Source organism: Macaca thibetana, chromosome 3, assembly GCF_024542745.1.
Source record: "Macaca thibetana thibetana isolate TM-01 chromosome 3, ASM2454274v1, whole genome shotgun sequence".
Taxonomy (NCBI): domain Eukaryota; kingdom Metazoa; phylum Chordata; class Mammalia; order Primates; family Cercopithecidae; genus Macaca; species Macaca thibetana.
Window position 1 is genome coordinate 24,679,066 of NC_065580.1, and position 22,882 is coordinate 24,701,947.

Below are 22,882 nucleotides of genomic sequence, written 5' to 3' on the forward strand. Positions count from 1 at the left end.
CCATCACTTTCCAGATAACCCGTAAAGCAGGCCCGTCAGTGATGCAAAAGGAGTGAGGACTTGGCTTTTCTACAAGTCCTCATCTACAAGTTGGGGGCCCCCACCCCAGTACTTTACCCATTTAGCTTTAGGGCCGTGGGTTTCATCCTGGCTGCATACCGGGTCACCTTCGGGGGGTTTAAGGCTGGTGATGTCTGGACCTCGCCCTGGAGGCTGATCTGATTGTCCGGGCTGTGGCCAGGACAGCAGGAGTGTACAGCTCTCCAGGTGATTCCAGTGTGCAGCCAAGGCTGAGCCACAGCTTTAGGGTAAGCCCATGTTCGATTCCACAGATTCCTTGGTTGCTCCTTCTCTGTGTGAAGGCCGAAGTCGGTGTTTACTAAGCATCACAACCTGAGAGAAACTGCTTTCCTGAAGCCTGTTGTCTAGACGAGAGGAAAGACAAGCATAAATAAATAGCTTCCGATTGGATAAGGATGAAATAGGGCTGCAAAAGTAAAGGCTTTGTGGCAGAATGCTGTTGTTTTTGTTACTGTTTCTTTATCCAGAGTTAAGTTTGACAAAGGCCAAGAAAGGAATGGAATAGACAAGTGCCGACTTGAAACTTCATCAAGTTAGGTTGTTTTGTGGCTGGCCTTGTTTATTGGATAATTAGGACCCCCATGATCAAGTCACATTAACTGCTTTACAGGTGATCTGTGTTTAGGATGTACCTCTAAAGGTATAGTTAATTGGGCAGTGGTGGTTCCTGGCCCTCACCCAGGGATGGAAGGGCACACCTCGCCCTTCTGCAGCTGGGGTTGAGCCCAGTGGAGAACCCAGAGCCCCACTGCACAGGCTGCCCTCACTACCTGGCAGCCTTGGGCCTGGGACCCTCATGGCATCTGCTGATTACAGTGGTCCAGGTTCCCGTCAGAGTGTGCAGGTCACACCTTATCCCGAGTTAAACTGCAGGCCTCTTATGTCACCCTCTGATGATGATGAGTAGATTTTAGTTTTGTTACAACAGTTACATCAAATCATCTGACCTGATCCCCACTGGTCCCCAGTTGGCTTCAACACTCTTTGGAAAAATAAGGTAGTCACTGGTAAGTGTTTAAATCTGTTACCTGCCATCTAGGTCTCTGCCTAGGATAGACCATTATAGCATGACAATTTGAGACTCAGCCCAAGAGCATAAACAAGATAAAAGGCAAGCTGCCTCCCCTCCCTACTTTCCAACAGAACCCTCAGAATTTTTCTAAGGACTGTTCCTTAGGAGCCTTGCCTGCAGTGGAGGAGGAGGAAGCGAATTAAGTCATGCCACAAATGACAGGGAGAACAGCTGGTTCTGCATTTTGAAGCTGCAATCGTATTTTCAGCAGTCAGGGACTCGGGCTCAGGTAAGGCCTGTTGCTTGTATGCTGAAAAGTGTGGCTTAGGGAGCAGAAGGCGAGGCTGTGGAGCTCAGTGGGACCAGCTTCATTCCACTAACAATTCATCCAAGGAGCAGATGGATGCAAGAAGGTCTGTGGATCAAAACAGGTGCTGCTTCATTCACCAGTGGAGAGCTCCATTCTTCCTTCCCCTTGTGGAATCAAAACCGCTACACCTTCCTGGACAAACTCCAGCCCAGCCTCAGGACTCTGGTGGACTCGTCACGATGAATGAAGTCACCCTTCAGAGAGCAAAGTCAGTGGCAGTGTTAGAACAATGGTTCTGGCCTCATCTCTGGGGACCTTTGCCTCTGGTGAAGTTGGGGGCACAACATACATTCATGAAACTGAGATTTTACCAAAATAATGTTCCAAAGAGCAGAATTGTTAAGATAATGAGACCAATGAAAAGACGGAACTAAATATTAAATCACATGGGCAAGTAAGATCTGCATTGGAAAATCTCTGAACAATGCCTCCAGAGACTTGATTTCAAACCATCATTTTTCAGGATCTGATTTCAAAGAACAAGGTTTCTCAACACTGTGTCCCTTATGTTGATAAAATTGCACAAACTGCTATAGTGCAATGTCCTTGCTGCTGTCTATCATGGTTTCTCACGGGGCTCATGGGCAGGACCCTGGGAGGGTGCCCAGCCAGGATGAGCACAGTCAGTATTGGATTCAGCCCAGGAAGATTTCCCTGGAGGAGCGTTCTGGGAATTCACGGCTCTCTAGGATCCAGCCCCCTAGGTTATACCAAGTCCTTCTGTCCCTTGAAGGCAGTGGAAGCAGCTGATGGCTCCTCAGGTCCTCTTACAGCTCCAAATCCCAGTGTAGCCTGAGGGGCCAGCTTCTGTTTTCCACACCCTTCTATCCAGTTTCTAGAATTCCACCTAGGCACAGAGTAAACTCTCAGTAATGTCAGTTGATGAATAAGTGAGTAAACGCAGAGTTTTTCTTATAATGCCTATTAGAACCCCCAAGTTTTGAAATCAGCATATATTAACAAATGCTAGCTGTTCAGTTCTGATCCTGGCCCATAATTCACCGAATGGTGGCCGAGAGTTCTATGACTATAGACTCTTAATTGCAGTTCTAATTCATTTAATCTATCAGCCTTCATTTCCTCATCCTACAAAATGCCTACCTCATCGTGGTCATGAAGACTGCATGAGATAATGAATGTAAAACCCCCTGTCCCAAGGCCTTGCACACAGCACTCAAAACATGCTAGCCATTATTGTTGATATTGTTAATATCATTATAATCAAACATTGACAACAGAGGCAAACCTATCCAGCCCCTCAAGGCTGGCAGGTGGTGCCCCAGAGGGTAGAGCTATGCCCTGAGAGGGGCTTTTTTCTCCGCAGGAACATCACTCCATCCTCATACAAAGGAACGGATTCTCCTGACACACTTATCAGTGAGCAGCACAGAGTTTTTGTTTCCTACCCCTAGGATTGTATTTCATGGCAAGAAGAAAATACTGCCCATGGGCTTGTAAGAGTTATCTGTTTCATACTGATAGGTGAAATCAGAATGTGAGAGACAGAAAAGACTATAGAGGTCATCTAATCCATTGTTTCTCTAAGCCAGCGTTTTCAAATTTATTTCTGGCAGCAGACTCCATTCTTCAAAAGAAAATCTACATGGGTCCTCAATATGTAACACAGATACAGGCAGAGCTGCTGTGGTTTCCGTGGGGGAGGAATCTGGGAGCCAAGCCAGCAGCACCCCTTCCCACATTCCCCTCCACCCGTGAGGACGCTGGAACAGTTTCAAAGTCTTGGAATCTAACGCTTTGCGTTTTGTTTTTAATACCTACAAAGATTTATTTCACACAGTTGCTGGTGTTCAGCAATTTTGGAAAAGCTTAGCTGGGTGGTTCTATATGAAGGCTTGACTGGGGCTGGAGGCTCTGATTCCAAGATGGCTCACTCAACCACTGGCAAGTCAGTAGTGGGTATTGGCAGGACGCCTCATCTCCTTCCTATGTGTACCTTTCCCTAGAGGTGTCAGAGTGTTCATGACATAGTGGCTGATTCTCCGAGTGAGTGAGTAAAGAGAGCACAAAGTGGAAGCCACAATGTCTTTCATTATCTAACCTCAGATGTCACACAGCATCATCTCCACAATAGCCTATTGGTAACAATGGTCAGCCCTAGCCACTGGGGACACCTCAGAGGGTGACTACCAAAATTTGTAACCTGAAAACTGCACATTGTTTAGAAGGCATTTCAGATGTAACTGTAAACATGAAAATGATACTTCAAAAGAACATGTTCAGATTTACAACAACAAAAACTCTTGAGGATCAGAACGGTGAAGTGACCAACCAAAGCTCATACTGCAATTTAGTGGCAGAAAGGGGGCTAGAATCTTGGTCTGTGGAAACTAGTCTGTGGCATTGCATCATAATATTATTACAATGACATTCCATTATAATAAAAATTATAGTAGTTTACACATGTATAAAACTTTCTTGCCAGGCTGGACACAGTGGCTCACACCTGATCCCAGCACTTGGGGAGGCCAAGGCAGATGGATCACCTGAGGTCAGTAGTTTGAGACCAGCCTGGCCAACGTGATGAAACCCCTTCCCTACTAAAACAAAAATTAGCTGGGCGTGGTGGTGTGCACCTGTAGTCCCAGCTACTCAGGAGGCTGAGGCAGGAGAATCACTTGAACCCGGGAGGCGGAGGTTGCAGTGAGCTGAGATCGCGCCACTGCACTCCAATCCTGAGTGACAAAGTGAGATGTCATCTCAAAAAAAAAAAAAAAAAAAAAAAAGGAAAAGGAAAAGAAAAAAACTTTATTGCCAAGTAATCAAGGTTAACATCAACAGTGATGGGTTATGTTGATAGTATAGTCATGATATGATGTCATGAGAATGACACTTGACCTCTACGATCTTCCTTCCAAAAACCAAAACCCTAGTCCAATCATGAGAGAAACATCAAATTGCAATTGAGGGATATTCTACGGTATTCCTCAAAACCATCAAGGTAATCAAAAACAAGGAAAGTTTCAGAAACGGTCACATCCAAGAATAGTGGAGGCAGGATGCCTCAGTGTAATGTGGATGGGATCCTGGGATGGAAAAAGGACATTGGGTAAAAACTCAGGCCGTCTGCATAAAGCAAGGACTTGAGTTGATAACATCAATATTGGTTCATTATACCAAATGTACCATAGCAATATAAGATGTTAATTACAGGAAAGTAGATGTAGGATATATGGGAAATCTCTTCACAATTTTTCTGTAAATGTAAAACTATTCTAAAATAAAATGCCTTAAAAGAAAACTTTGTAAGAGTGGTCTTTCTAAACAATAGCCAGTATGTCACCTAGATTACTTACCTGCTTTTAAAAATGCCTGCACCTTTTTTAGATCAAGCAGATAAAATTATTAGCAAGGGTACAGATTTAAATGGCAAAATCACTAATCTTGTTCTTGGAGAACACATATTTCTAAGTACATGTGGAACATTTATGTTAATCAATGATATACTAGGCCAAACTGCTGGCCTCAACAAATTTCAATGAACTGATATATAAATATTATTCCTCTGGTCAAAATTACATAAAATTATAAAAAATAAAGTAACTGGAAACTGCCCTCCACATGAATTTGGAAATTTTGAAATAGATTTACAATCAATTCAAAGGTTAAAGAGGAAAAAAATAACAGCAAACACTATATATGGCATTTATTAATTACGTAAGGCAATTTAATGTTGCCCAGGGTGGTCTCAAACTCCTGAGCTCAAGCGATCTGCCTGCCTTGGCCTCCCAAAGTGCTGGAATTACAGGCGTGAACCACCACACCTGGCCTATATGTGATCTATTTCATAATAATAAATAAATGTTTGCAAACTATCTCATTTGATCCTTACAACAGTCCCGTGAGACTCGTGTGTGACGTGATTCTTCCTTTATAGTTGATAAACTAAATCAAGAAAACTCATTTGGTATACCAAATGTCTCACAGCTAGTCAACGGTTTCACCTCCAAACTCCGTGACCTTTCTACTGAATCACAGTGAAGCTACTTTTTATGACTACCTCTGCTGCTATCTTAACTCTAGATACAGAAAAATTTGATTGCCCAACTGCCTGTCATTGAGCAAAAGAAGTGAAGTCCTTTCAACAGAGTTATCTTTTCATCTTGTCTCCAATTCTTGGCTTGGAGTGATAAACGGTGTTTGCCAGAGTTGTAAGCCAGGAATAATTTCAGTGGTATTAGAGAGTTAGTCAGAGATAAGACAACAGGTTTTGGATGAGAATTGTGAGTGTCCCAACCTGTTAGAGACCTGGGACCCAGGGAAAGGAGAGCCAGCCTTGGGGCCCATGGCAAAAGTCAGATAAGCTTTGTTAGATATAGAGCACAGAGTCAAAGGGGACCAGGGAATGGGGTACTGACCACAGGGCACAGGACAGCATGGAGAAAGGACAGGAACGAGCGATGGGAGGAAAGCAGAGGGAGGCCATTAATACACTCCCACTGCACAGATCCACTCAGGCCTGCAGCAGAGGCTTCCGGGCCTAAACCTGGGCATTGAGAATTGTGTGGCCTTCTCTCCCTGTGAATCAGCGGATTGGGATTTTGACAGGGTTCTCAGAGGCCACATGGTCCCAGCCTTCATTGTACAGGAAGGATCAGGTGATTTTGTCAAGAACAGCCAGGGCTAGAACTCTGCAGGTATTTATCCAATATTCTTTTTCTCTAGGTCACCTACCTTTTAGTCTGAACACATGATTTTGAAAACCCCAGGCCATCCACTCGTGGCCTAATCTGGACTAGAGACCAAATCAATTTGTCACCCAGTGGGAGGCCATATGGTTCAAACTGTGTTTCTGAAAAGGTCTGGATTTCCTCCCCGGGCTGAGGGGGAAGAAAGGGGTGGTATAGGTGTCCTCTCCCCCTCCCCTTACCACCTCAACCAGAGCAAATTCCTTTTTTATCTTTTTTTGTTGAAATTGTATATACGATTTTATTTGTGAAAAGGGTTCTGATCCTTTAAGAAACTTTAAGAAAAATTAAAATCCATTCCATGGAAAACCAAGTTGGATCTCTTGAACTCTCTCTGTCCATTTCCCAGATTTTAGTACCATTCAATAAGTATTCTTGGAGTCCTAGTTATATGCCTAGCATTGTGGCACATGCTAAAGGACATAAACAAAGAGATTATTTGGCCGGGTGCAGTGGCTCATGCCTGTAATCTCAGCATTTTGGGAGGATGAGGAGGGCGGATCACCTGAGGTCAGGAGTTCAAGACCAGCCTGGCCAACATAGTGAAACCTCATCTCTACTAAAAATACAACATTAACCAGGTATGGTGGTGGGCACCTGTAATCCCAGCCATTCGGGAGGTTGAGGCAGGAGAATTGCTTGAACCCAGGAGGCGGAGGTTGCAGTGAGCCAAGAGTGCACCATCGCGCTCCAGCCTGGGCAACAAGACTTTGTCTCAAAAATAAATAAATAAGTAAATAAATACATAAATAAAAGAAGTTGTTCTATTCCCCAAGGTGCAGATCTGCAAATTACTTATAGGGTAGTTCCTTGGAAAACGGTAGCATTTTCCCTTAGAAACAGCTTTATATATAATGCTTCATATACGATGTTCCTACCATCCTATTTAATTGCATCTCCTTTCTTGGATGTCCCTGCAGAAGGGTTGCAAAAGGATAATACAATAAGATCTTGGTCCCTGCAACTTGTTAATTTTCTGCCACAAAAGTAAAGGGGATTTCTTTCTATGTGTGTATGGGTAGCTCTAGGTGAAAAACTTTGCATAATTTTCTGTACAGGGAGAAATACGACAATAATCTCCTTCTTCTCTTTTTTTTCCTTCTCCTTGTTCTTCTTCTTCCTCTTCTTCCTTTTTTTTTTTTTTTTTTTTTTTTTTTTTTTTTTTTGAGACAGGGTCTTGCTCTGTCACCCAGACTTGAGTGCAGTGATGTAATCATGGCTCACTGCAGCCTCAACTTCCCCAGCTCAAGCAATCCTCCTACATAAGCCTCCCAAGTAGCTGGGACTACAGGTGTGCACAACCATACCTGGCTTTTTTTCTTTTTTCTTTTTTTAAATGCAGAGTCTCACTATGTGGCCCAGGCTGGGCAATAATTGCTTCATGGTGGTGTGAGGGAGGACAGAACAGGCCATTCTAGGTTGGATGTTCCTAAGATGAGCACAGCATGTGTAAACCCGGTTGGTTCCTGGGACTGTGGGGAGAGCAGATGATAGTCCTACCAAAAAGAAGGCAGGTGAAAAGTTAGACAACATGAAGAGTTGACGGAAGTACGTAGCTCCAACTACTGTCTGGTAGAATTCTTCCCTGACCCCAGCAACTGCCCTCTCGATGTATGTGATTCAAATGCTGCTTGGCTAGATTGGGATACACACCAGCTGGTCTCTGCCTGGTCCCTGGCCTCCCTGCCTCACCAGAACATCCCTGAAAGTGCCTAGTCAGTCTGGGTGCGCCTGATCCTACAGCAAGGACCCGCTGGCTTACGGGCACCGTGGCCAAGCAAAGGAGGCGAAGGAAGCCTCGGTCATCGAGTTCAGCCTGTGTGAACAAAAGGAAGTCTCCATCCACGCTCGCCGCGCTCCGTCCTTAGCCTCCTGAGCTTATAGTGTGGTGTATGCTTCCCCCTTCTGGCTACAAATGGTCAACAACGATTTCTGGTAATCCTTGGTGGGAGTCCCTGCTTACTGCTGGGAAGTGGACCTTCCTAATAACAGCGACGACAATGATACTGTTGCCACAGCTATTGATGGAAGTGGTACAATACAACAGGTGCAGTAAAAAGCCCTTTACATACACTGTCTCACTGAATCCTCAAAGCCAGGGGTCCCACAGAAAGGTACCATGGCCTGTTAGGAACGGGGCGGCACAGCAGGAGGCGTGCGGTGGGTGAGCGAGCAGAGCTTCATCTGTATTTACAGCCACTCCCCTCTCGCGTTACCGCCTGAACTCTGCTTCCTGTCGGGTCAGCAACGGCGTTAGCGTCTCCTAGGAGCGCACTGTGAACTGCGCATGCGAAGGTTCTAGGCTGCGCACTCCTTATCAGATTCTAATGTCTGATGACCTGTTACTGTCTCCCATCACCCCCAAATGGGACCGTCTAGTTGCAGGAAAACAAGCTCAGAGCTCCCACTGATTCCACATTATGGTGTATTGTATAATTATCTCATTATGTGTTACAATGTAATAATATTAGAAATAAAGTGAACAATAGGTGTAATGCACTTGAATCATCCCGAAACCATCTCACCACCCCCAGGTCTGTGGAAAAATTATTTTCCACAAAACCAGTTCCCTGTGCCAAAAAGGTTAGGGACCGCTGCTCAAAGCAATTTTGTAAGGAATGTATTGTTATCCCCACTAAACAGAAGACAAACTAAGACACAGAGCAGTTAAATGACTTGTGTAAAATACATGCTGATAAACACAGCAGGGCGGGGGTTCACGCCTAGGTGTGTCAGGCTTCCAAGTCCGCGCTCTGGGCCACCGTGAACGTTCCCGTTTCTGACAGGATGTGTTGTGGGTGGGGTGTCCTCTGTCAACAGACACATCTGTCACACCATTCCTGCCTTTTCACTTCCATGAGTCCACATCCTGGCATCTTCCAAGTCATTTTTCCTCTTCACTTGTTGTGCTTATCGGCAGATCTATGACCATCCCAGCCTTTCTTTTCTTCCTGATCTTTGTGCAATTTGTCTCCCTCCTGCTTGCTTCAAACATTCACTCTTGCACAGTAGTTCTTTTCCTTTCTTTTCTTTTTTTCTTTTTTTTTTTTTTTGACATAGAGTCTCATGCAGTTGCCCAGACTGGAGTGCAGCAGTGCTATCTCTGCTCACTGCCACCTCCACCTCCCAGGTTCAAGCGATTCTCTTGCCTCAGCCTTCTGAATAATTGGTATTATAGGCACCTGTTACCATGCCTGGCTAATTTTTTTATTTTTAGTAGAGATGGGATTTCGCCATGTTGGCCAGGCTGGTCTTGAACTCCTGACCTCAAGCGATCTGCCCGCTTTGGCCTCCCAAAGTGCTGGGATTACAGGTGTGAGCCCCTGTGCATGGCCTGTGCAGCAGTTCTTAAACTGGCATCCACAAAAGGTCTGGATTGAATCCGAGAGATCTGTGAACATGGACATGGAAAATATTACATTCTATTGTGAATATAGAGAACAGAAGTGGGGCCTGTGACTTTGTCACAAATAGAAAGTCACAGCTTTTACTATATACTATTGCTGTTACTAGGAATATCTCATGATGTCATCCATGTGCATCACTACTTTGAAATTACCAGAGCTATTAAACCTGTCACTAGACCTGTTATTTAATCATTAATAAAAAGCCTATATATTATCATATTACAAATTTGGTTTTAAAAATTATTGTGATAGCAGTCTTTCAAAAACTAAGGAATTCCTTGGTAATCTTGTGCATTTCATTTTATATACTTAAAAACATTTTTCTTAGAAGGGCTCCAAAAGCTTCTGCAGCTTGCCAAGGGGATCCTGGCATGAAAAATGATTAAAAGAAAACACACTATCATTGATTTTATGCCAGCTTTGCACCTCATGACCCAGCCCATATAATGTAACAGTGACCCCTGGTAAGAGGGTTGCACTTCTCCAGATAGGAGGACCACAGGATTTCTCTTTCAAACACGGACATTTGAGTATGGATAGCGATACTAGCATAACAAGAGTAAACAGGAACACATGGTCACCCCACTCAAATATCAGGTATTCTGGAAACTGAAGAATTAGATAAGAAAATGCCAAGTAATTTACAAGAATCAACACAGAAACACCCTATCTGTAAACATGCTACTGATAAAACTAGATTAAAATCCAACCAGAAGAAAATATAACTAATATGAAATATATCAGCTTCGAATGAAATAATTATAGCATATAATAAAATAAATACTAGTATATCACTTGCTATGGACAGGCATTGTCTTACAACAGCCCTCTGAGGTTGGTTCTATTATTGTCTTCACTTTAAAAATGAGGAAAACGTGCCCCCATCACACAGCTACAAAGAGGCTGAGCTGGTAGCAAATCCAAGCACACTGGCTGCTGCCTGTGTGCTCTGACCCACTGTCTCTCCTATGTCTTTGTTAGGAATTTTCATGATCTGAATGGAATCCAGGAAAATCGCAGCTGGAATACAAAACATCAGTCTTTATCTCCAGCACTGTACATGGCAGAAACTGCTTTTATTCTAGATGTCTAGATCCAGTTATTTGAAATAAATTCTCCAGAATGGGGAGAGAAATCTGGAAAGTTTCCATAGAACAATCGAAATATCCCTTTATAACTCTTGAGTTGTAAGTGATGCTATCTCCAGGTATTAACCTTTTTCTCTTAGCTGCAACCCCTAGCTCCCACATCAGAGGTGGCATGGGCCAGTGATTAAGAACCGGGTTTGAAGTTCCAATTCCAGGCACCTATTTAAGCTGGATGACCTTGACTAAGTCACATAGCTTTTTTGCACTGCAGTTTTCTCATCTGTAAAGTGGAAATAATGGTAATGGAATGCAAAATGCAAAATGGAAATAATGGTGGCGACAAGTAAATGAGCTGGGCAAATACACAATAAACAAGAACAATTGTTATTATCATTTTACTCGTCTTTATTCTGACAGTTTTGTCTCCGAACTCATCTCTCTTGTCTTTTTCTGAGTTCTGCCATGTGTTCAGGCATTTTCAACTTGACTTCTTCAATATTTTTCATCATTTGGTAGCTATCTTTGGGTAACAATTATAACATTTGCTTATACAGCATTTGCCCCAAAACTCATTTTGCTGATGCGGCATAAACTGACAACTGGAAGTGAGAATGGGGACACGTGATCTCGTGATTATCACACATTCTCGATTTACCCACTCCATAATAGCATTTGCGCCAGAGCTCTTCATTTGCATTTTGCTGAGCCAACGTGAATTTTTAGAAGTTCCGAGGTGTCCAGAGAATGCTTCATTAAGAATTGAGTTGACAAAAAATAGGATAGATCATTTATCACCTCTGTAGAAACAAGATGAATTTCGTTTACAACTGAAAGAAGAAATTACAAAAGATTGTTGGGCCTAACCACATGAAAAATTAAAATACTGCAAAAGAAAAATAATTCAATACAAAAAGGGAAGCCTGGGAGATGTTTACATCAGTATAAAAAGGGGTTCATAAATATGCTTTATAAGGCCCATCTTTTAAAAACATCTTTGTTGCATCTCTGCTAAGAAGAAGAGTATCACGACTTAATACAAACTTACATCAAAATAAAAGTTTCATACAAAAAAAAATCCTTACTATACTCTGTTGATGGGAATGTAAATTAGTACAACCTCTATGGAAAACAGTATGGCGATTTCTCAACTAAACATAGCGTAACATTCAATCTAGCAATCCCACAACTGGGTATAAGGAAAAGAAATCATTATATCAAAAAGACACCTACACGCGTATGTTTATTGCAGCACTATTCACAATAGCAACGATATGAAATCAGCCTAAGTGCCTATCAATGGGTGATTGGATAAAGAAAATGCGGCACGTATAGACAATGGAATACTATTTAGACATAAAAAAAGAATGAAATCATGTCTTTTGCAGTAACGTAGATGGAACTGGAGGTCATTATCTCAAGTAAAATAACTCAGCAACAGAAAGGCAAATACCACATGCTTTCACTTATCAGTGCGAGCTAAGTAATGTGTACACGTGGACACAGAATGGAGTAATAGACATTGGAGACTGGGAAGGGTGGCAGGGTGGGAAGATGGAAGGGGGTAAGGGATGATAAGTTACTTAATGGGTACAGTATTCACCACTCAGGTGATAGCTACACGAAAAGCCTAGACTTCACCACTATACCATATATCCATTTTAAAAAGATGAACTTTTACCCCTGAAATGTATACACATTTTTTTAACACAAAAAATCTTACTATATGCAGAATGCTCTGATATTTCTATTTTATTCTACTCTATTTTTTTCTTTAATACTAGTCATGAGCCACAATATATTTTATAGTCTACTAATGAAATCATGACATAATTTAAATAAACAGTGATGTCAAGAGCTCTTATAAATACACTATTGCATAAAGAATATATATAGATGCTTCAGATAGGAGTAAAAACAATTTCTAAAATATGAAAAAATCTCTACTTCAGTACTCACTCAAGATACACAAATGAATAACAATGATAAAAACACAATTTCCATTGACTAAATTAGCAAAAAAATTAAAAGTGATGGTGATGTCTGATGCTGACGTAAAGACAGTAAAGGGTTTTCTTTCATACAGTTTTTTATTTATACCCTCTTTAATTCAAAACACATTTGAGGTGGTTTTATGTACCAATATTGCCAAAGAGCCAATGGCAGAATCAATGCAATTTTGTTTGAGAAGTAATTTGGTAGTACGTTTGGGAAGCCACAAAAATGTTCATACCCAAAAGTAATTCTACTTCTGGGAATTTGTCCCACTGAAGCAATTCAAAGAAAAAGAAAAATCTCTATGCATAACTTTTTATATCATTACTTAAATAGTGAAAAACGAGAAACAGTCTAAATAGCCAAGAATAGCACAATATTTAAATAAGCTATACTACATCAACTCAAAATATTTTGTAGCCAATAAAATAATTATGATGACTATAAAGCAATGGGAGAAAATCCTCATGCTAACAAATGCAAAAGTTATAAAACAAAACTCTTCTTGTGTTTCAGTGACTATAGCTGCATAAAGATTACCCAAAAACTTAGTGGGATGAAACAACCATGTATTACGGGTCAGAAATTCAGACAGCTTACAGCAGTATGGCTTATCTGGGCCCACAATGTCAGGGGCTGGATTCACATGAGGCTCTTTCATTTACGTGTCTGGCAGTTGATGTTGGTCATCTGCTGAGACCTTAGCTGGCTCTGTTGGCCAGGACACCTCTGTTTGGCTTGGGCTTCCTCAGAACATGGTGGCTGGGTTCCAAGGACAAAAGATCCCAGCGAGAGAGCAAGGTAGAAGTCAGTTAATCACATATGACCTAGTCTTAGAAATTGTGCAGTGTCATTTCCATTTCCATTCACTGAGTCACAAAGTCTTGTCAGTTTCAAAGGGAAAGAAAAGCGATGCCACCTTATGTGATGGGAGAGCAACAAGTTTCTGGAAAAGCATACAGGACTGGAAATACGGCTATGGCTAGTCTTAGAAAATATGATCTGCCACAATTTTTGACTGGGTTATAACCACATAAAAATAATAAAAGTATTAGGATTAGAACTGGGAAGAAACATGGAAAAATAAATGATTGATTTTTAAAATTTTCTATTATTCTGATTATGTTCTTTGGCCAATAAGTACATAATTATTAATAAAATTATATTGACAAAAATTAAGCTGACAATACTTCAGAAATTATCCCTGGGGGTAACCCAAGCTTTTCCCTTTTACTCCTTTATTATAAAATCCTACTGTTCTCACTGTTTTGTTTTTTGTTTTTTGGGTTTTTTTTGTTTTTGTTTTGTTTTGATTTTGAGACAGGATCTCATTCCCTCACTCAGGCTGGAGTGCGGTGGTGTGATCTTGGGTTGCTCCAGTCTCAACCTCCCAGACTCAAGCAGTGATCCTCCCACCTCAGCCTCCCAAGTAGCTGGGACTACAGGTGTGTGCCACCACACCTGGCTAATTTTGCTTATTTTTTGTAGAGACAGGGTCTCACTATGTTGCCCAGGCTGGTCTCGAACTCCTGGGCTCAAGCAATCCTCCTGCTTCGACATCCTAAAATGTTGGGATTACAGGTGCAAGCCACCGCACTTGGCCTGTTCTCACCCTTAATTCACTGCGTCAGCAACATCCCTCCCATCATCGCGAGATGGGCCCGCAGCAGAGGCCCCAGTGCCCGCACGAGCCTCATCCATATATGCCACCCTCCCCAGGCCTTCATAGCACAGCCTCACCTCCAAGGGGGCAGCCTCATTTGCAGACAACCTCATCTTTTAGTTACTGAAGAATAAAGGGGAAGAGGCACATCTCTGGTCTCATCTATTAAGAAACCCTCATCTCCACCCGAGAATTCCTGAGTTCTCACTTGCGGTGGGGTTACAACCACATAAAAATAATAAAAGTATTAGGATTAGAACTGGGAAGAAACACGGAAAAATACATGATTGATTTTCTAAAATTTTCTGTTATTTTGATTATGTTCTTTGACCAGTAAGTACGTAATTGTTAATAAAATTATATTGACAAATATAATTTCCTTCTTGGAGAGAGAGGTCCTTTCCTGCACAAGGCCAGTCCTACCACCTGTCCTCTTAATCATCCCTCTTCAACTTCTTCCCAAGCTGTCCCACTCAACCATCACACTCAAAAACCTCCTCTTTTTCCTAGCATCTTTCATCTTTGCTCATTGGCTGGATCTTTTCTCTCCACCTACAGACATATCCAGGTGCCCCATAATCCTGATCATGCAACCCACTGAACGTGTCATCTGATTTTTTATTCTTCACCTACTCCAGTAACAAACTCATCAAAGGAAACACTCATTCTAGCTGTTTTCATTTCATCAGCCACTAACGCCTCAACACCAGTGGTTTACCTGACAGATTTCCTTCCGACCACTATGGTCATCTGCCTTCTTAAATGTCATTTTGATCTCCTGCTTGTCAGATTGAATGACCCTTTCTTCATCTTCATCCTCCCTTCCTCTTGCAACTTTAGATTGTGTTGTTCACCATCATCTTCCTAAACTTCTCTTTCCAAGCTTCCCAGGACCATCTCCCCGGCTCTCCCCTCACACCTCCGAGCCCCCTTTCTGCATTTCGCTCTTCCCGTCACTGTCTCCTGCAGCCCAGTGTTCTCATAATACTCACATTCTTTAGCTGAGTTTGATGATTCCCATACTTCTATTACCCCTGAATTACCCCTTCATGAAACTTAAAATGTAATGCATACTACATCTTGGATGTGCAACATTATAAGTGCAACTGTTAAATAAGGCCTATCGCTAGTAAAGTTTAATCAGGCTGGATAACTATAAAAGCCCTGGAAGGTGCCTCAGTCTCTCTTGAATTACAGCACACAGGCTTGCATCTGGCATGGCCTAGCTCTGCAAGAAGAGGCCCTGGCCTTGTGGGTGCTGGTCTAGTCTTTTGGGAGGGCCCCTTGCTCTCCAGGGTGATATTCTTGGCTGACCCATTCCCTGTGTGCTTTATGGCCTCTGATCTTGAACCCCCAGCTATCTAGCTTGGTCCTGGGGAGGTCCTTGGATGATGGAGCCCCATCTTAACTGTCCCTGGCAGCACAATTCTTACCCCCAGACACCACCCCACACCCCCTAACTTCGCCTTCTTTTTCCCTTGGAGGGAGCAGGGTTTCTTCTAATGCCATAGCTACCTTCATCTACATTTTCACCACTGGAGCCTTAAGACAGGGTAGGGGGCCTTCCTGTTGATGAGCTAATTGAGGAAGAGGGAACTGAAGGAATTCAGTGACTCCTCTCTCAGGATAATATCCTGGTTTGAAGACCATTGTCCTGCCACATAATCATATTTTGAATGTCAAAAGTTGAATACCAACCTGGCCTTTTTCTAGGCAATCTTTCTCTAACAGGTTCTAATCTCTTCCCAGATAGATGACTGCCTACGGCAGACTTTGTGTAAAGGTCACAGACTCACGAAGACAAAAGTGACAAATCGCATGCAATTTCAAATTATTTCTCCAGTTACAATCTTGAATCTCTATCCATCCTAACCCAGTGGCTTTTCTGAGCTCTAGCTTTTAATAGCTAACTGCCCATGAGACATCTGCAACTCTAAAGCCAAACTTACTATCTTCCTGCTCTTCTTCCAGTCTGAAACCTGCTTTTCTTCCAATGTCCCCAGTATCAAAGTTTAAGACCAGGTGTTTTTCAAATCCCGGGGCTCCAGACTTTTATTCCCAGAGATTCTGAGTGGGGCTTAGGAATCTGCATGTTTAACAAGTAGGCCAGTGGTTCTGAGTCTGACGGAAGTGGCATGGGAACCACATTTGGAAAATGCACTCCAAGCCCTGCAAGGCAGGAACCAGATCTGGAGGAGAGAGCAAACCCCACCTGTGAACTCCCCTGTCCCTCCCATCATCTTGCTTCATGACATCACCTTTTGCCCATTTGCCTAGTTGAGAAGCCTGGGAGTCCTTCTATCTCACTACCCAGCCCTTGACCATCGACTGACCTGTCTTCCAAGTGCTCTTGCTTCTGCCCTCCCCTGGATTCCCCCTCCCATCACCTGATCCAGACCTGTGTCAGTTTTCACTGGAAGGCTACGCTGTCCTACTGATAGCTGTCCCAGCCAGAGCAGCCCTGATCTAATCTGCCCACTGCACCAGCTCCTTTAATCACTTCCCCTTCAAGGCCTACAATGGCTGCCAAGTTCTTCAGCCCAAATCCTTCACAGCTGAGGCCAAGCCTCCAGCTGAGCCTCACTACCTGCTCTCCTCCCTCACAGAGTCAAACTGTGGACTTGCCGTTCCTCCACCGTGCCAGGGCCTCCACATCCCCTGTGCCTTGGCTCAGGCTGTGTCCCTCAGTGGGGCAATCCAAGCCTGGCACTCCACAGGTACTTCCTCAATGGGCCTCTGGGGAGTAGAGTTTGGGGGACATCCAAGATGGCACTACTTTCCTCTCCTCCCACCGGCCCCATGCCACATTCTGAGGTTCACCTACTTAGCGGGGCTGGGTCCCTAGAAGCCATGGAAGAGTCTAGCCTGGCCTCCAAGGTGCCCTATGCCAGATGGGCAGCTCTGTGGCCTTCCAGCCCTGACACCCTGGGTGATCTTGAGCAAAGATCCTTTACCTCGTGGGCCTCAGTGCCTTCATCTGAGAATGGAGTGTGGATGGAGGGATGAGTTGCAATAGGCAATGCATATGATTTCCACCAGCTCCATTCCCCTGTAAATTCTTTGTTTTTGTTGTTGTTTGTGAGATGGAGTCTCACTCTGTCGCCCAGGCTGGAGTGCAGTGGTATAATCTCAGCTCACTGCAACCTCCACCTCCCAGGTTCAAGTGATTCGCCTGCCTCAGTTTCCTGAGTAGCTGGGATTACAGGCGCCCACCACTACACTCAGCTAATTTTTGTATTTTTAGTAGAGACGGAGTTTCACCAAGTTGGCCAGGCTGGTCTCGAACTCCTGACCTCATGATTTGCCTGCCTCAGCCTCCCAAAGTGCTGGGATTACAGGTAAGAGCCACCACACCCAGCCTCCTTGGCGTAATTTGGATAGCAGCACCAAACAGGGTTGTGTTTAAGCCCTCAGGGAGGTGGCCACTCAGACTCCCATCTCCAGTGCCCCAGCCTCAGACCCAATTTCATGGAAGGTCTGGGACTGGCTTTCATTCCCATCCCAGGAGGGGCAAGAGGACCATGGAGGAAGAGGCTCTGGGAGTGGGGACGCTACTCAGATCTGAGATAAGAGAAAAGGTCCCACCAACTCTTCACCTCAACCTCGGTCTCTGCTGTCATCACCATGGAAATCTACACTCTGGCGGGATGGATTTTTTGTTTTTTTCCCTAAGACGTTTGTACTTAGATTCCAACCCCACCCCAGGGTTTCTGAGGAAAAGTTCCTTTTGGAAAATTCCCACCCAGCCCCAGCTGATCAAAAGGGAAGAAGGATTTTTCCACAAGGGGCTCTGGGTTGGTGTGGGATTTAGAGCCCCCGGCAGCCATTTGTCTGAAGGAACAAGGAACTGGGTTAGACAGAAAGGGGAGTCCCAGGTGGGCTAGAGCTGAGGTCAGCCAGGAGGGCTGGAGCTGAGGTCAGCCGGGCGGTGCTTCCCCTTGGACCCCACCACCCTCTCTTGGCATGGATACGGGTGGAGTTTTCATTATCTGACTTGCTCTTCTAGAACTCAGCACTTGGGTTTCATCTGAATCCTAATTATGCAATATATTAAATCAAGTGATAAGATAAACGTTTTTCCATCTCTTTCTATCCCTAAGAGCCTCTGGTGACTTCTTTTTTTCCCCTTTGATAAGTATTTAAAAGTTTTTTAACAATTAAAATATAATTCACTCGATTCACTAAATATGAAATTCATCAGTTTAAAGTGTGCAATTCAGTGATATTTAGTATAGTCACTATTTCCTGTGACTTCCTGTCCTGGTGGCATTTCCCTTGAGAGAGAGAAGAAGGGGGCTGGGGCTGGAGGTTTCCCTGACACGTTCCCCGGGTATGCCAAGGCTTCGGTCCTAAAGGTTTGTTCCAGCTCATTGGCACCGCCACACCTCTCTCTGGAATTTCTGGGAAAATCCTGTCCATGAAACTGGAACCCTACCATTCACGGGGCAGCTGGGTTCTTAGCTAAAGTTTTCCATGTCACGGAGCCTCTTTCATCAGTGGCACCAGGCTCAAAGTTTCCCTCATAGGCCTGTGGGGGGGGTTAGAGATCCCTGACCCCACACTGAAGCCAAACCCTCAGGGTGAGCAGACCAGGTGAGCTCCAGGTCAGGGCCCCAGAGGAGAGAGAAGAGTCCTGGGACGCTGCTAGAGCCACAAGATCCTTTAGCTCAATTCCCTCCTCCTGAAGATGAGGGAATAGAGACCCAGAGACTCCAAAGATGCACCCCCCACCCCCAGCCGGTGATGGCAGAGCCAAGACCAACACCCCACCCTTCAACTCCTGGGCCATGCATTCTCCACCAGGTGACTCACTCAACAGCAACCAGTGATTAGACACCCTCTACTCTCCATCAGGACAGATGGGGGGCACCTGGACATCGACATGCAGCCCAGAGAGGGCGTAGAGAGGAAGCCCCGCCCAGTGGAGCCTAACCTAACCGGGAGAAGGAAGAGAGATCCAGAGAGAAACCCCTTGGCGAGGCTGGCTGCCTGGCTGGTGGCTGCCCAGATAGTCCTGTGTGTATCCCAGTCTCATATAAAGGATTCTCTTTCCCTTCACATTTTTATCTTTTTATTTATTTATTTTTGAGATGAAATCTCCCTCTGTCACCCAAGCTGGAGTGCAGTGGCACAGTCTAAGCTCACTGCAACCTCTGCCTCCCGGGTTCAAGCTATTTTGCTCCCTCACGCTCCTGTGTAGCTGGGATTACAGGTGCAAGCCACCATGCCCGACTAATTTTTATATTTTTTTGTAGAGACAGAATTTCACCATGTTGGCCAGGCTGGTCTTCAACTCCTGACCTCAGGTGATCCACCCGCCTCGACCTCCCAAAGTGCTGGAATTACAGGCATGAGCCACCGCGCCCGGCCCAACATTTCCAACTCTTTTAAACACGAATATTCTTCCTCCTGTCCATTGCCTCTACTTCGTTTTTCACAGAGTGGGTAAATGAGACTTCATGCACCTCACTTACTGGCTTCCCACTTTCTGGCCCCAGACTTTAAAGTACCTTAGAATTCACCTAGGGCACTTGTTAAAAATACAAATTCTCAGTCACCAGCCCCAGAGATTCTGATTAGGGCTGAGGTTGGCCCAGGAATCTGCACCTTTGCCAAGCCCTCCAGGTGGTTCTGATGCAGGCAGTATAAGAATGGCATTTTCAAAACATTTCCTTCTGTTACTGACTAAATAATACCATATTTGTTGTTTTCCCTCTAGAGAAGATTCCTTTCTGCTGCTCTGTCCTCATTCTCTGGCTTGCCACCCTTCCTAGCACAGTTGTTTGATGCTTCCTTCTGGTTTAGCCGGCCCCATTAACCCTATGCTCCAATGAACCTACATCAGGTTGAAGCTCCATAACTCTAAGGATAATAATGTTAATGAAAATCCAGCGGCCGAGCTCTCACTCACACACACACCACTTGGTGGAGTCATTGCTCCACTTTTCTTCTCTGGTCCAGCTGACTGGAGTCCTGTAGCTCCTACTTTTGTGTCCACGGTTTCGGGGAAATTTTGTTTTGATCTGCTTTTCATCCTCTGTTAGAATCCTCAGTTCAGATAGACAGGGACACAATGAGCAGCAGGTAGCCTTGGAAAGGGGGTGGGTTTCTTTCACCCTCACCACAGGCCTGAGGAACGTGAGACCCAGCGCGATCTCTCCAAATCCCACATTCTTTTGGCTACAATTGCATCTCTGTACATTCACTGATCAAACATCAATAACAAAGCAGATTTGTGAGCAATTCTATCTTGGACAACCCAAGGGCACTTGGGCCTCTGCCTGCAATCAGGAAGGAAAATACTGAGCCCCCAGCTACTGAGCTGTGGACAGAGTGGTTCACTTCTACAGCCAAGGGCGGGACAGATTAAAACATAAATGCGAAGAAGGAAAATGAAGTACTTTCTAATGAACGGGCAAACATAGTCCCATCTGCAGTTGAAATCAATGGGGCAAAACTAGATGACATTTGAGCAAGCCAGATTGAAGGGCCCAGAAGCCCTCCTCTCCTTCAGTTTCCTGAGGACACCTGCCACCCCCACACCTGCAGATCCCTGCGGTTGTTCCAAAAGCCACTGGGGGGTGTGGCTGCAGCCACGTGGGATGTATAATGTAGATGATGCCCTCCCTGTCTTCATCCTCTCTGTGTCTAGTGAGGGCGCGGGCAGGATGGGGTTCCAGGTTGGTTAAGGTGTAAAATAGAATCTAAAAGGGCTACATTTGGGAATTACATCAAGTCATCTGGGAACAATTAAAAGCAGGTAGGATATGGCAAGGCAGGAAGAAGCCATGTCTCAGTAAAACAATGGGAAGTGAGATGGAAGACTGTTGCATGAGAGGCCGACTCTGGCAGGGGTGGAGAAAGCCCCGATACTGGCCCTCTATTTGGGTGGGCATCTATTTTCTTATTTTCAGTGCCCATAGGGGTCTTTTGCCTTACTCCTCTTCCATCAGCCTCCCATACACTCAACTCAACTGGCCATTGGACCCTGCTATGGGCAGCATCTGAGACCACTGAGATCATTTCCTTTCCTGAGATCTACCCACTTTATTTGCATCTCTTTCCTCTGCCTTATGGTGACTCTACTCTCAGGACACCAGATCTGCCTAAAAAAGACAAAAGGGGAAAAATCCAACTAGCCAACAACCCATAGGGGTGACTGCAGCTAAGCGACTAGTTTATCTGATTTGCTTGATGCTCAACTGTGGATGCCAAAGTCATTTAACTGCAGTTCAAAAGGGGTTGTGCTGTGTGGCCTCTCCATGGCCACTCATGAGCCAGGTGTTTGCCTCCACTATCAGCTGTTGCCCCAATCTAGATGTGCTGGCTTCCTGGGGCTCCAGCCCCTGTGTGTGGGCATGAGGTTCACATCGCTTCATTTACACACCCACTTAGCAAATATTTACCCCATGCCTGCTCTGTGCTTGGCCACCCTCTGGGCACTGGAGGTCACAGTTGTGGATGTGACAAGGAGGTCTTTGCTCTCATGGAGTTGATGTTCTAGTGAAGAGAGACAAGTGGTAAACAAATAAACAAACAAATCAGATGGTGATGAAAGTTGGGGTGGAAATAAAGAAATGCAAAGTGACCCAGTGTGTCCAGGGGCTTAGTTTAGAGTGGGAGAGGTCTTCAAGAACCATGCAAATCTTCCCTAATTGCATCCTTTTCCACATCAACCACGTGGGTTCCTACAGGAGAAGACCAAGAGACAGAGACAAGGACCAGGGAAAATGACCGATACCATTCCTTCTCAGGGATGCTACACATCCATGGGGCAGAGGATAAGAGGTTCCTTAAGGCATCACCCCTCTGGCCGTGACTGGTGTGCAGAGGAAACTGGAGATTTGGAGTAGCCTGTTGTCCTACTGACTCTTAGACTGTCCCAGCTAAGAAGAACCAACTCCTCCTATTACAGATAAAATAAACAAAGCTGCTCAGGCTCTCTAGTGTCGCCCTGACAGTCATCATGCATCCGCTTGTCATTTCCCTCCTGCCCCCCTGATTTTCTGGAAAAGGGAGAAAGTGTGCGGGGGAAAAAAAAAAAAGCACAACAACTTCTGTTAACTTTATAGATGTCTGGTTCCTCCGTATGAGGGTGTGCTTGAATCAATTTGGGAGGGAGGGTTTCTAAAGTCTCTCTAGACTCTATTAATTTTGCTAGAGACAATAAAAGGCAGCAGGACCAACGCTATGTGGTGGGAGATCTAGCAACCATTGTAGTCACAATAGCCACCACTTACCGAACACCCACCATGTGACAAAGAACTGTGCATGAATTATCTCACATTTTTCACAAGTACCCCTTGATTTGGGAGTTCACTCATGAGGCAATTGAGGTTCAGGGAGATGAAGTAACTCGCCCAAGGTGGCACCCTGTAGGTAGTAGGGCTGAGATCTGGACATAGATCTTGCCTCCAAACCTTTGTCTTTTTTCTTTTTCCTACTACAGCACACCAAAGAGAGTTCTAGAAAAAACGAGAAAAAGGAATTTACCTGTAATCCTTACTCAAGAAACCGAAGCTCTGAGGCCACGTTGTCCCAGCCTTTTGCAGCTCCTGCACGT

The 22,882-nt window shown here is 44.5% G+C and overlaps 1 long non-coding RNA gene across 1 annotated transcript; it reads right to left on the reverse strand.

Moving 5' to 3' along the window:
• Window positions 1–521: 521 nt before the first annotated feature.
• On the reverse strand, window positions 522–8,422 carry LOC126949714 (uncharacterized). Its single transcript, XR_007723895.1, has 3 exons — window positions 8,242–8,422; window positions 7,477–7,665; window positions 522–1,657 (listed from the first exon to the last, which is right to left on the reverse strand). It is a non-coding gene; the product is annotated as an uncharacterized LOC126949714 (long non-coding RNA).
• Window positions 8,423–22,882: the final 14,460 nt, after the last annotated feature.